The 6,357-nt window shown below is 39.7% G+C and overlaps 1 long non-coding RNA gene across 1 annotated transcript; it reads left to right on the top strand.

Moving 5' to 3' along the window:
* The first annotated feature begins 3,469 nt into the window (after positions 1 to 3,469).
* Positions 3,470 to 5,233, top strand: LOC113747854 (uncharacterized). Its single transcript, XR_003463947.1, has 3 exons — positions 3,470 to 3,501; positions 4,692 to 4,857; positions 5,070 to 5,233. It is a non-coding gene; the product is annotated as an uncharacterized LOC113747854 (long non-coding RNA).
* Positions 5,234 to 6,357: the final 1,124 nt, after the last annotated feature.

The raw sequence follows: 6,357 nt of genomic DNA, 5'->3' as shown, positions 1-6,357 counted from the left end.
GACACCGCCAAGGTGGACGTTGTGGTGCAAGCTAGTTCCATAGTTCAAGTACACAATGAACAATGCTGTTTCTCTAATAACCATGTATGAAAATATCTAAGGTGAAACATCTGTTTACATTGCCTCGGTTAGAGTTCTACGACAACTCCTCAATGCAGCACATGGTAGGACAGATCCACTTCCACCAAGACATAGAGGGTCAGTCATGCAGCAGCACCATGGGACCTGGTAGTATAAGAGGCTTGCTTGATGTCAAGTAGCTTGAACACAGGATCCTTTGTAACTTTGCAGCGGTTCAACAAAATCCCTGTGAAATAATCCCCATCACCCTGCGTGTAGCTTATCAATGTTTTGCCCATGCAAGCTGAAACTATTCACTGTGACGCATGTATCATCCTCTCACTTTCATCTTCATAGTAAAATAAAGGATAAGTGATGTTGTTCCCGCTGCCCTGTCTGAGCCATGCTACACCACATCATTATCCAGGCCACCTGCTAGTGGGGCGACAGATGGAAAGTGGCTTACCTCGCGCGCCCCCGGCTGACGGCTCGAGTCATGCAAGCAGACGTTTGTCAATGACAACCACAACAAACTCTGCATGACATTTGTACGCTCAAACACTTCCCATATGTGGCTCTTTAATGTGCAAAACCATATGGGCCCCGTTTATGTCGGCGTCAGCGAGAGAGAAGTTCTAGTAAATGACATGAATGAAGTTTTCACATAGATCGTAGTCAGTACAGATGGGATTACCACGGCTGTGTTTATTAAAGCTTTTTTGAAGGTTAAACAACTTCAGGTAACCAATTGTTGTATTCTGTCTGTACTCTCTGTTGCTGCATGGTCAGCATGACTTACTTTATGATGTACAAAACATGTTGAACAGCCCAAGGCCGGTATGACTTAGTAATAGGTCTGGAACTTCTGTTGAGTAATCTCATGGAACATTATTTTTAGCCACACTAACAGCATGACTCGAGGGATGGCAAAGGCGGTCTGTCTGTCTGATAGTCAGTCGACTGAAATATCTCTACCTAACTATGGATTTCCATTCATTTTTGTAGAGGTGGTTGTTAGGTGATCCTCTGCCTCTCACCATGGTTTTTTAAAAATAAAAATGAATTGTAACTCTGTTCATCCTCTAACTTTTCTGTGATTAAACATGTGGCTTATCTATAGAAATATATTGAAGGTCTTTGATTATAACAGGAGAAAACTGTAAAATATCATATTCATGTTTAGCCATAACCTGTACCTTCTTTTTTCCATTGGCACATTTATTGTGTTTATGTTGTGAAATATTATTGTATAAATGTATTGATCAGCTATATTCTTTACAATGTACAGAAGCAACAGTGCAATATTGTTGTTTAATGTTTACTGATTTTAAAAAACATAATGCGACATAATATTGCACAGTTTGTTATGTCATATCCAATAACAGCTGAATCGTATCTTACATCTCACGGCGTCAACAAATTCTCAAGATTAAGATATTTAAACAGGATTTGAGATGGATTACGTCTCATGTGTGTGCAGTAAATACCAGAATACTGTAAATCCATTTTTAGTGCTGTATTGAATTGAGACTCATTATCACTCATGTTTCTCATGATCAGCTGCCATCTTAGAAATAGACACTCAGCATTATCTCTGACTGATAGTTGTCGGGCTCTGTTAATGACACCGGGCAGTCTTGTGTGTGTTTCTGAAATGCTACTAAAGCTGCAGCACTCAGATGGAAATCGTCCTTTACTGCAGCTGAACATGCCTGGTGTTATCGTAAATGCAGAATCAGGTACTTTTTGCACCTGAATGCGGATATGCTCCCCTGGCTAACTGGGTCTATATGCAGCGGACGAGATGTCTCTGCAAAATACCTCTGCTTAGGGATTTGAGCTCTGAGATTTGTGTGTAGGTGATTTTTGTACACATTTGTATGTGTGTTTCCTTTTTTTGCTCTTTTCTCACTGCACTGCATAGTCATTACTCGTGTCCTGCTGCTTCCTTTCTGCTTCTATTGGTAAAATTCAACTTTTAAATATTTCTTATTACTTCCCCAAATCTCCAAAGGCACAACAAATAAAAATGCAGACGCACACGCGCACAGCTTCCTTCCACTGTGGCCATCGTCCTCCTTCTGTCTCTTTCACTCATGTACGCAAACACATTCACACCAGCTTACCAATGTACACCAATGGGAATGCATAATTTCTGATTTGTTAATCATTCACTTTCCTCTCGCCTTGGGGAGAACTGTTCATGCCTCATGTTTCATATTGATGCGTGATAAATGTGTCGTATAAGGAACTGCACACATTCAGTCTGAGTGTATGTACGTACCAGCGTCTCATGGGTATTCGGTAATGGATAAAAGTTAGACATTCGATATTTGAATAATTGATAATGTTCCGTCATTGATGTTTGGTAGTTGTTGATGCTTCCTCGTAGCAGTGCAAGCAGGACAGAGATTTCTTCAAATAGTTTGTGGAAAAAGCATTTCTCTGGCTTTTTCCGCTCTAAAAAAAACAAACTCTGGATCGCTTTGTATCATTTTTTTTTCAGTCAGTAGAATAATATTAGCAGTCAGCACTTTTTTAATGAACATTGTGAAACATATGGACCCAACTCTATTTGTGTAATTACTTCCACATAGAATTTATTTAAGCGGCTCACTCAAATCCATCTGACCCCATTCAGAAACTTATATTTTGTATTTTTCTGGTATAATTGCCTCTCAAACATCGGCAATGTTGTAAATGATTAAAATTCGCCAAGAATGGTTCATACATTTACAGTTGTATAATACCCCTAGGTGACGGTTTGTTAACCCCCTCCCCCTTGATTGTCCAGCTTACTAATTAGGCACAGAGAGCCTGGCAAAACTCCCTCCACATGTTGAATCAGTGTTCGCGGGGCTGCAGTAATAAGTTCAATCTACTCCTAGTTGAGATATCGCGAATTTCTGACAGCGACCTTATCTCCCACTAACTGAAAAATAACTACATAAGTGTCAACAAGACAGTAAAGTAGCTGAAAAGCTGCCATTTCTTGCAGCTGCTTCTAAATAGGATCAAATATTAACACTGCGGATTTGATTCAGATCATTTAAAAGGAGCTATGCACATTTTGTTTCAGGTGTTAACAATCTAGAAGAGTGCCGGGCAACAGATGGTGAAGCACCGAATGCAATGGCACCACAACTACCAGATACAAAGTTTTGAATAGTACAAAGGGCAGAGTACTAAGAAAGCTCTGTTACATCAGGGTTTGGCTTCAAACTCCACCGGGAGGGTTTCAGAAGAGTGTTTTGCCCACCAGACTTGGTCAGATTTGATAATTTCTCCCTGGTTTCTGTGATTCTACCATGGATAAATAGGCCGCATAGTCAAATTGTTGTTGCTGTTGTTATGATTGGAAGTTTGTACTTGGTGTTTTATTTTGAAAATCAACCGGATTCTCTATGCTGTTCGTGTGTTTGACTTCCGGCCAACAGTAAGGTGAGTGAGAATAGAAAGCTTGACATTGCAACAGTAGGCATTGATTGATTGGTGAATACAAGGCTGTTTTGAATTTTAACTGTTGGATAAAATAAAGTAAATGAACATACAATAAATATTCGGCTTTCAGGGAAGGCAACGAAATCTGTGTGCAATATAATTGCAGCTGAACTATCCTACTTGTAAAAGCTGCCCTCAGCTGTTGATTTGTTTGTCTGATGAGTTCTAGTCGAAATGATATCTATATCAATGCAGTGATTATGTGATTACTAACTCTAACGAGCTCATTAATTGCTCTGAGGCATTTTAATGAAGGTTCTAATTGAAAAGCATCCAGCGCTGATGGAGAGCGGAGACCCTGGAGAAACTTCAGCGCTGGATGGAGACGATACAGGCAACAGAAATATTTCATTATTTTCCCTCAAATCAGTTAATTAGTTTTCAATTAAGGGGTTTGATGAACAAACTTGGTCGGTGATGGAAATAGATATCTTATCAGAGAGATTCTGTTTCTCAAACCACCCCAGATCTAGACACAATGATTAATTACTTTTCTTTGCTGTGTTTTCTCCGTTTTATTTGTCACTCCTGTCCTTTCTGTTTACTCCCATGACTTTGCTGAATGTCAAAGGAATATATTGGCTCGGAGAATTTTTAAATTAACTATGCATTCATTCAGCTATACTGTCTTTTTTCTTATTTACCTCTTTACGTTCCTGCTCTTCGCTTTCACACTTTCCTTTCTTCCCTCCCCGTGCTCATCCGTCCTTCATAACACCACTTGAACTATCCATCCATAATCAAGATTATCATCACAGCTACCACGCCGGTAATGACCTCAACAACAGATGAATGGTGAATCAATAAGCACTCACTGACCTTGCAGCATACTGTAGTTGGACTGGGCCTCTCTCACTCATAGAACAATAACTTCATTACAGAGGGAGACAACCAAAGTAATGGAGGTGTTATTTTATAAAATTATACCCATAAAAAAGATGTGTATTTCTGTGTTGTGGCAGCAATGTGGCCTGGTGGGAGAAAGAAATTGATCTTTGACTGGAAGGCTGGGGTTCAAGCGGAGTTAAAAGAAATTTTCCATACTGAAGTGTCCTTGTGTGATACTGGGGTCTTGGGTGTTGGTTTTTGAGCCTGCAATCCTTGATATATTTCGCTGTCTCTTTTTTTAGTCCATGTAGATGGTGGGTCCTTTTTGGGCATCACAAATCCACCACTTAAAATGTCCGGAAGAGGGATCATTTCTTCAACAAGTACCATTTAGATCAACTTGAGCAAGACACCCAGGCTGAGAGAGGACAAGTTTCATACATTTTGGTCTTGCATGGATAACTAAAGGTTAATAAGATTCTACAGCCATTCATCTATAAGGCTATATTTAATGGTAACGTGTTTGGCATGTTCACAATCTTATTTCAGCATTTTAGCAAGCTGACATTTGATAAATAACTCAGGTCAGGAGAGACAAGTGAACACATTAAAGAAAATAGTTTTTTTATAATAGATGATATGCAGTGATTAAGTCTTGAAAAAGGTTTTATATCCTACAGGGAAATTTTGGTGATTGAGCAGCAGCAAGATGAATTCCCTCATAGAGGCTAGAGACTGGTGGTGGCGGCGGCTGATGACTCTGCTGAAGGTGATGAAATGTTAAAGCTGATGAATCTGCCGCAGCATGAACGTAGACAAGGCCGAGAGAGAATCATCTTTAAAAAGACAGCGACCATGCAGGTGTGCCACTGTGCTATTAGATAGATCAGCTGGAGGGGACGGCTGATGCTACGATTGAAAGCCCCAGAAAATATCAGCAAGGAAATTAGTTCTTTATAATGAAAAGAGAAATTAACTATAGACCTATACGCAAGAGAATCATCGTCCTCACTCTTTTGCTAGAGCTTCATTCGTTTTTCAGATGTTTGGTCATAAAACAAAGTATTGGACAAACTGAAAATTTGAATTTATGATTGCACACAAGTAAAAGTTAAGGAATCAACAAAGTCACAAACAATTTGTCTTTGTGAGGGAATTTTCTATCCTAGCATACCACATATGGGGGTTACACAGGGTCAAGTATATGTCCTGAGGTTACTGTAGGGTCAGGGTTGAATGTTAGATTGTTATAGAGACGCTGTCATTACAATGGTAACCAATGTCAGAGGATAGGGCTGTCTCACTCCCTCGACACAACAGATGGGTACAAGCGTCTAGAGAGTCAACAATAACAGATAACAATGTCGGACCACTAATGATCATTTATGGACATAGAGTAGTTGTGTCACTATTCTGAAAGCATATAGACGAGCCAGAGAAGACCGCTTCTTCAGAATCGAGGCGGCACCATGTCGTGACAAGTGTATTGATTCTCCATGTTCCTTGGCCAAACTTCAATAAACCTTTCAGCATGACACATCTTGGACTTGTGATCTTTGTGATCTTTCTCTCCACTGACGGAACTGACCATTGATGGATGATGGAATTCTCCACAACAATCCTCTGAGGGTCATGAATGTGTAAACCAAAGTTTATGCCAACCCCACCCAACAGTTGTCAAGACATTTCGTTCAGAAAGACAAATGGTAATCTCATGTTGACGGCAAAGGTAAAGTCAAGGGAATATCATTCATTCACAAGTCATTAGGATTTATCCTCTGGGAACCATGAATGTACAAAATCCCATGCTAGTCTGTCTTGTTTAAATATTGAGATATTTGACTAGATAAGTAAAAAAAAATCTTGGTGGAGCAAACTGAAAAGTCAAAAACACAATTGGCATGGTCATTAAGATTGCTTTTTGGTGGACCGACCAAACATGGCAAACATTAATACACATACAAGCCA

This window comes from Larimichthys crocea, chromosome XVI, assembly GCF_000972845.2.
Source record: "Larimichthys crocea isolate SSNF chromosome XVI, L_crocea_2.0, whole genome shotgun sequence".
Lineage (NCBI taxonomy): Eukaryota > Metazoa > Chordata > Actinopteri > Sciaenidae > Larimichthys > Larimichthys crocea.
The sequence above is the reverse complement of the archived record's forward strand: the minus strand, read 5'-3'. Positions and strand labels throughout refer to the sequence as shown.